Here is a 7,208-nt window from a genome sequence, read left to right as displayed (position 1 = left end):
GTGATCTTGCATGAAATTCATGCTGAGGGGATGCCTTTGAATGAGCCATTCCAAGTTGCTATGATTATTGAGAAACTTTCCAATGATTGGAAGGACTTCAAGAACTACTTGAAGCACAAGCGCAAGGAAATGTCAGTTGAAGAGCTGGTTGTTCGACGCCAAATTGAGGAAGATAATTGAAAAAAAAGAAGGAAGTACCTCCTCTATGAAGGCCAATGTCATTGAGCATGGCAAATCTTCTGGGGTGAAGAAGAAGGTCCCTGTGAACAAGGGCTCAAAGTTGGGGCCAAGGGGTGGTGTTGCAAAGAAGTCGGCATACAAGCCGCAGGAACCTGGTTATCGATTCTTAGGGAAGTGCTACAACTGCGGTAGCGACGGGCATCGAGCTAGTGACTGCCACAAGCAGAAGAAACCATACAAGACCAAACCTCGTGCTCACATGGCATATATGCACAAGCACTCCCATGATGAAGATAACATGCACTTGTCTGCCGTTGTCTCTGAGGTGAATCTAGTGGGTTCAAACCTAGGAGAATGGTGGATTGATACTGGGGCTACACGCCACATTTGCTTCGAGAAGAAGCTGTTTACAACTTTCGAGTTGGTTACAAACAGTGAGAAATTGTTTATGGGGAATTCTACAACCTCAATTGTTGAGGGGAAAGGAAAGGTGGTCCTAAAGTTGACCTCAGGAAAGGAGTTGACCTTGAACGAAGTCTTGTATATTTCAGACATTCGTAAGAATCTTGTCTCGGGGTCTCTTCTTAGCAAACATGGTTTTCGTATGGTCTTTGAGTCTGACAAGGTCGTTCTGACCAAGATCGGAGAGTGTGTCGGTAAGGGTTATATGTTGGGGGATATGTTTAAACTCAACGAAATGACTATTATCCCAAAGATGAATAAAGATGCATCTTCTTTTGCTTACATGCTTGAGTCTTCTAATTTGTGGCATGGTAGACTAGGACATGTGAATTTTGAATCTTTACATAGATTAATCAAGGTAGATCACATACCATCTTTTAAGATTAATCCGAAACACAAGTGTGAAACTTGTGTTGAAGCAAAGTTGACAAGACCTTCGTTTCATTCTACTGAAAGAAGTTCAGAGCCATTGGACTTAGTGCATAGTGATGTGTGTGACTTAAAGTTTATACAATCACGTGGTGGCAATAAGTACTTCATCACTTTTGTTGATGATTGCACTAAGTATTGTTATGCGTATTTGCTCAAAAGCAAAGATGAGGCTATTGACAAGTTTGTTCTTTATAAGAATGAAATCAGTTAGGCCACAAGATTAAGGCTTTAAGAAGTGATCGTGGTGGTGAGTATGAATCACCGTTTATTGAGATTTATGCTCAATTCAGAATTATCCACCAAATCACAGCATCTTATTCTCCTCAGTCAAATGTGATTGTTGAGCGGAAGAATAGGATGCTAAAGGAGATGATGAATGCAATGTTAATAAGTTTTGGATTGCTACAGAATATGTGGGGGGAAGCAATTCTCTCCACGAATTACATTCTGAATAAAGTACCTTGGAAGAAGGTAGACAAGACCCCGTATGAGTTATGGAAAGGCATCAAGCCTTCTTATAAATTCTTACGAATGTGGGGGTGTCTTGCAAAAGTGGCGATGCCTACACCCAAGCGGGTTCGGATATGATCTAAGTCAGTGGATTTTGTATTCATTGGATATGAACATAATAGCAGTACATATCGATTTCTTGTGTATAGGTTTGTTATTCCAAATATACACAAGAATACTATCATGGAATCAAGAAATGTGTCTTTTTTTGAAAATGTATTTCCATGTCGTCTCGAACAAGGGATTTAGAGTTCCATGGAAGAGGTTGAAGGTAACAATGATCACATAGCTGATTAAACAGATGATCACTTCGATGATCAAGTTAATGATCAAGCTGAAGATGTAGATGAGCCAAGAAGGAGTAAGAGGGCTAGGAGTGCAAAGTCTTTTGGTTTGGACTTTTTGACTTATATGTTAGAGGGAGAACCTTGAACTTTCCATGAAGCTGTAATTTCACCTAAAAGTCCTTTATGGAAAGAACTAATCAAAAGTGAGATTGACTACATCTTGTAGAACCATACTTGGGAGTTGGTTGATTTACTCCCAAGCAGTAAGGCCTTGGGGAGTAAGTGGATCTTTAAAAAAAAGACGAAAGCTGATGGGTCAATTGATAAGTATAAAGTTAGATTAGTTATCAAAGGATACAGGTAGTGTGATATCCTGGATTATTTTGATACGTATTCACTTGTGACAAGGATTACATACATTCACATGGTGATTGCGATAGTAGTTTTACGAGGTTTGGAGATACATCTGATGGACGTAAAGACAACTTTCTTAAATGGAGATCTAGACGAAGAAATCTACATGGAGTAATCCAAGGGATTTTCAACTCCAAGACAAAATAAGAAAGTCTGTAAGCTTGTTAAATCATTGTACAGTTTGAAGCAAACTCTCAAGCAATGGCATAAGAAGTCTGATAATGTTATTTGTCAAATGGGTTCAGAATAAATGAGTGTGATAAATATGTATATGTCAAAGACACTGACAAAGGTTATGTCATTTTGTGTCTATACGTAGATGACGTACTCATTGTTGGTAGCAATGATGAGATGATTCAAACTACCAAGAGATTGTTAAACTCTAAGTTTGACATGAAAGATATGGGCATTGCAGATGTAATTTTGGATGGTAAGATTATCAGAACATCTGATGGTATTGTACTTTCTCAATCTCACTATAGTGAGAAGATATTTGAGAAATTTAGAAAATCAGATACAAGTGTGTCTAGGACACTGGTAGACGTGAGTCTACATTTGACCAAGAATAATGGTGAGAGTGTTTCTCAGCTAGAATATTCTTGAGTTATTGGAAGTTTGATGTATCTGATGAGCTGTACAAGGCCGGATTATAGCCTACTCTGTTAGCAAACTTACTAGATACACGAGTAATCCGAATGCTACTTATTGGAGGGGCATTATGCAGGTGTTAGGTTATCTATGCTACACCTAGGGTTATGGGTTGCATTATACCAGATACCCAGCGGTACTAGAAGGGTATAATGACGCTAATTGGATATCTGATATAAAAGACTCCAAATTCACTAGTGGTTATGTGTTTACCCTCAAAGGGATAGCCATGTCTTGGAAATCTTCTAAACAAACGTATATATCGAGATCAATGATGAAATCTGAGTTTATTGATAAAGTAGCTGAAGAAGCTGAATGGCTTTGCCAGTTTGTTGAGTACGTTGGTCGAGACCTGTGCTAGCCATCTGTATTCATTGTGATAGTGAATCGGCGATTGGACGGGTACATAATAATATGTATAATATAAAGTCTAGAAATATTCGTTGTAGACAAAATTCCATACGGCAACTACTCTTAAACGGAGTTGTCACTTTAGACTATGTAAAGTCTCAGGACAACATTGCGGTTCCGTTAAGCAAAGGGTTAAATCGAGTGTTAGTAGAGAAGTCGTCAGAAGGAATGGGATTAAGGTCTTTAGTGTAAGGTGTTACCATAATAGAAACCTAACTTATTTGACTGGAGATCCCAAGATCTAGGTTCAATGGGACAACCTAATTGCATGTAACAGTGGTATGTCATTGAGAAGGTTAAACCTCCAGCTATTCCTTTTATCAGTAATACCTGCAAGGGTAGAGGTTAAGCTAAGCTTTTAATGACTCTAGTGTGTTGAGCTGTTAAGCTGAGTATAGCAGGATACTCAAGTAGAGTCATCTATGTGAGTGTGAAGTGGGGCCGCTTCTATAAGAATTGACAGGGCCTAATTCTTTAAACCACTCACTGAACCAGGCTAGTGTTCCGGGGTCAAACCGGGCACAACAGTGAGAATAGAACGATGGCTGGAGTAATTCCTGTGTGAGGTCTGTTGTCTTGGTTTATATAAACGACTGAACAGTTTAAGATTTCGTGTTCACTGGACAACCAGTAAATCTGATAGACTTCACTAGGAGTGGTTTAAAGCCAAAAACTACCTTTTCCGATGCCAGGGTTATTCCGTTGCACTCTCTTCGAGTCTTTGTTGTGAAGCATTGTCTGTTTGTTGTTATTTGGTCAATTTTTATTCATGTGGGGGATTGTTGAAAGAATAATAATTTTTTGGTCACTTTAATGCAATATTAAAGTAGGTGTCAAACCTCAATTGAGGTAGATTAAAGTGGGTTTAGATTATTTATAATGTAATCTTTACACCACAAAAAGAATGACAAAAAACCATTAAGGTTTGAATGAGAAATTAACTCATTAAGTTGATCTCATGAAAGAGGTGTTGGGAAAGGTGTAAAACCTTGTATCCCACATTGATTGTAGATGAAAACATTGATGGGTATTTAAAACCCATTTTTTGCATAAGGGTGTAAGCCCTTTGGGGCGTCCAAATTTTTCGAAAGAAAGGAGTTATGGATGCGTCAAGGATGGACTTGGGCCAAGACTATGATCTAAGTTAGTTATGCAAAAATTACCACGCGCGCGCTGTCACGACCCAAACCCGGCCCTATGGGTTTAGCACCGTAACCGGCCAGTAATCCGAGATTACCGAAGGCCTGCTTAACAGTAATACAGTAAAACAGAGTACAGGGCCTGGCGGAAGCCAATACAGTAATTAAACAATGTCCAATGAGCTGTGACAGTCAGTATGCCAAAAAGATTTTTCATGCATTCATACATAAACAGTACAGAACAGTATGTACAATATTGACATCCATACAAACTAGGGACTCAACCCTACATAACAGTACAGAAACATTCCGTCTGTACAAAACAGTGCGGTCTATACAAAATTTACAGTCACACAGTACGGGGACCTAATCCCTTGATAGCAGTACGATAAACAGTCAGTCTCTACAGTACAGTAGTCCAAACAGTATGGAGACAGACGGGGGAAAACAAACAAAACACCCCCAAGCCATAGCATGGCAACTCGGAACCTCGCAGTGAGGCACAAAGGCTGGCTTGACAAAACTGGAGTAACCCTGACGCCTCTAGCTGCGGTCTGGTGCCTGAACACCTACATATATATATAAGCAGTGAGCTAAAGCCCAGTGAATAACATAAAGCGTAAAGGGGTTTAGAATGAATGTCCTTACAGTAATGAAAATAGTTCAATTCAATCAGTATTTCAGTCGTTCAGTACAGTAAACAGTCATATGTGGTACATCCATTAGCATAACAGTAACAGTAGGTCTTGAAAGACCGAACAGTAATGATGGCCATCAGTCAGTAAACAGTAGTGGTTCCACGAGGGAACCGACAGAGAATTCTGTCGCAGTAACAGTAACAGTAAACAGTAAGTACTAAGGATGCCACAGTACAGTTCAGAAATAAAGGACACACATTCATTCAGTAGATAATACCAGTTCAGTAGACAGTTCAGTTCAGTATTCAAAAGATATCAGTTGAACATATCTTTACACAATTGTTACTCACAGAGTTTTGGGCTACAGTATGCTAGAGCGTGTCTCCCCAGTTGCCAACCCTACACAGTTCACAGGTTGAACACACACTAAGCTATACAGTTGGGAAATATTATAACTTAATCCCTAATTCCTCGGTGTGTTCTACATCTATATCCTCAACAAGATGCCTTAAACTAGGCCTAAGAATGCCTAGAATGGGATGAGGATGCACAGATGTACATTTAAAAGCATGTTCAGGATTTTCAGAAAAACAGAGTCCCGCTCGAGCTCAGGTTTCCCCGCTCGAGCGTACAGGCAAACAAAGGTACACGCTCGAGCGCAAACTTTCCCGCTCGAGCGTACTGTAAAAGTACTGGATGGGTGAAATCTCCGCTCGACGCCCGCTCGAGCTTGAGACATGACTCCGCTCGAGCGCCCAATACTCCGCTCGAGCGGACTGCAAAACAGTGCAGAGAGATGCTGGTTGCTCGGATTCCACGCTCGAGCGTAAATTTCCCCGCTCGAGCGGAAGTGCGAAATCTGGAAAACCCAGACTGCACCTCCAAGCTCAAACTCAAGTTTAAATGCATCAAAACCGATCCTCTTGGGCTCATTTTCTGGAAAACTCTTATAAACACATGGAGTAACATGATTCAAAGCTCAATTCGAGAAATCAAAGCCCAAGGGTGTTTAATTCAAACCCAATTTCAAACCAATTTCAAATCATTTTCCAAGAACAATCTTCAAACATGACATGCATGATCTTAAATCATTTTCAAAGCTTTAATGCTGTTTCAAGAGAGCTCAAGCCTTCAAAAACAAGATGAACTCATGGAGTATGACCAAAAGGTGGACATGCATGTGAGGTATGATGAACCACAACCTCAAAACTTCAATATATGTACATGCATGCAACACTTAAGCTTCAATTCACCATTAATGACCCAAATCATGACTTAGCTCTACAATCTAACATGGACCATGCAACAATCAACTCAAAACATGGACAAGAAGACAATGGAGCTACCTTTAGTCTTGTAGTTCAAGAAGGGAGCTCAAATATGCAAATACACTTCAATTCCAAGCAAGATCAAGCAAATCTCTCAAGAACAACTCAACTCTCTCTCACTCTCTAGCTTGGGTCGGTTGAGGCAAGAAGAGGAGAAGAAATGTTTAGTTTGATCACATACGTGGAGTGTAAAAGGCTCAAGTGTGTGTATATGAGATAGTGGCAAAATGGTAAATATGGCAAACTCTTTAATTGGCTTATTTTAATCTAATTTAATCATACCCAATCAATTTTCAGATAATTATACTATAAAATCACCTTAATTCTAAGGATCATAGAACACTAATCGGTTTCGGATTCGGCCGTCGGTAAGGCCTTCAATTAGCAGTTTAAACATATAAACATGAACAGATAATCAGACAATTAAACAGATAGAATGCAATTAACTAACATATACTCAGTCAATTCAGTTTCAATTTCAGTCAGTTATCAGTTCCATTTCGCAGTAATCAATGATTAACGGTAATCATTCAGTCATTAATCAGTAAACAGTATGAGGGTTGTTACAGTCTCCCCTCCTTATAAAGAGTTTAGTCCTCTAAACTCGAGTTACCTTCATTCTGGAAGAAAACAGGATTCAGTGGAAACAGTTCAGGATATCGTTTGGCCATGTCATCTTCCCTTTCCCAAGTGGCATACACACCACCATGGTTCTGCCAGTCAACTTTCACTAGCGGGATCTCTTTGTTCCTCAGTTTC

The sequence above is a fragment of the Camellia sinensis genome, chromosome 13, assembly GCF_055761805.1.
Source record: "Camellia sinensis isolate YWXY chromosome 13, ASM5576180v1, whole genome shotgun sequence".
Lineage (NCBI taxonomy): Eukaryota > Viridiplantae > Streptophyta > Magnoliopsida > Ericales > Theaceae > Camellia > Camellia sinensis.
Note: the sequence above shows the minus strand (reverse complement) of the source record.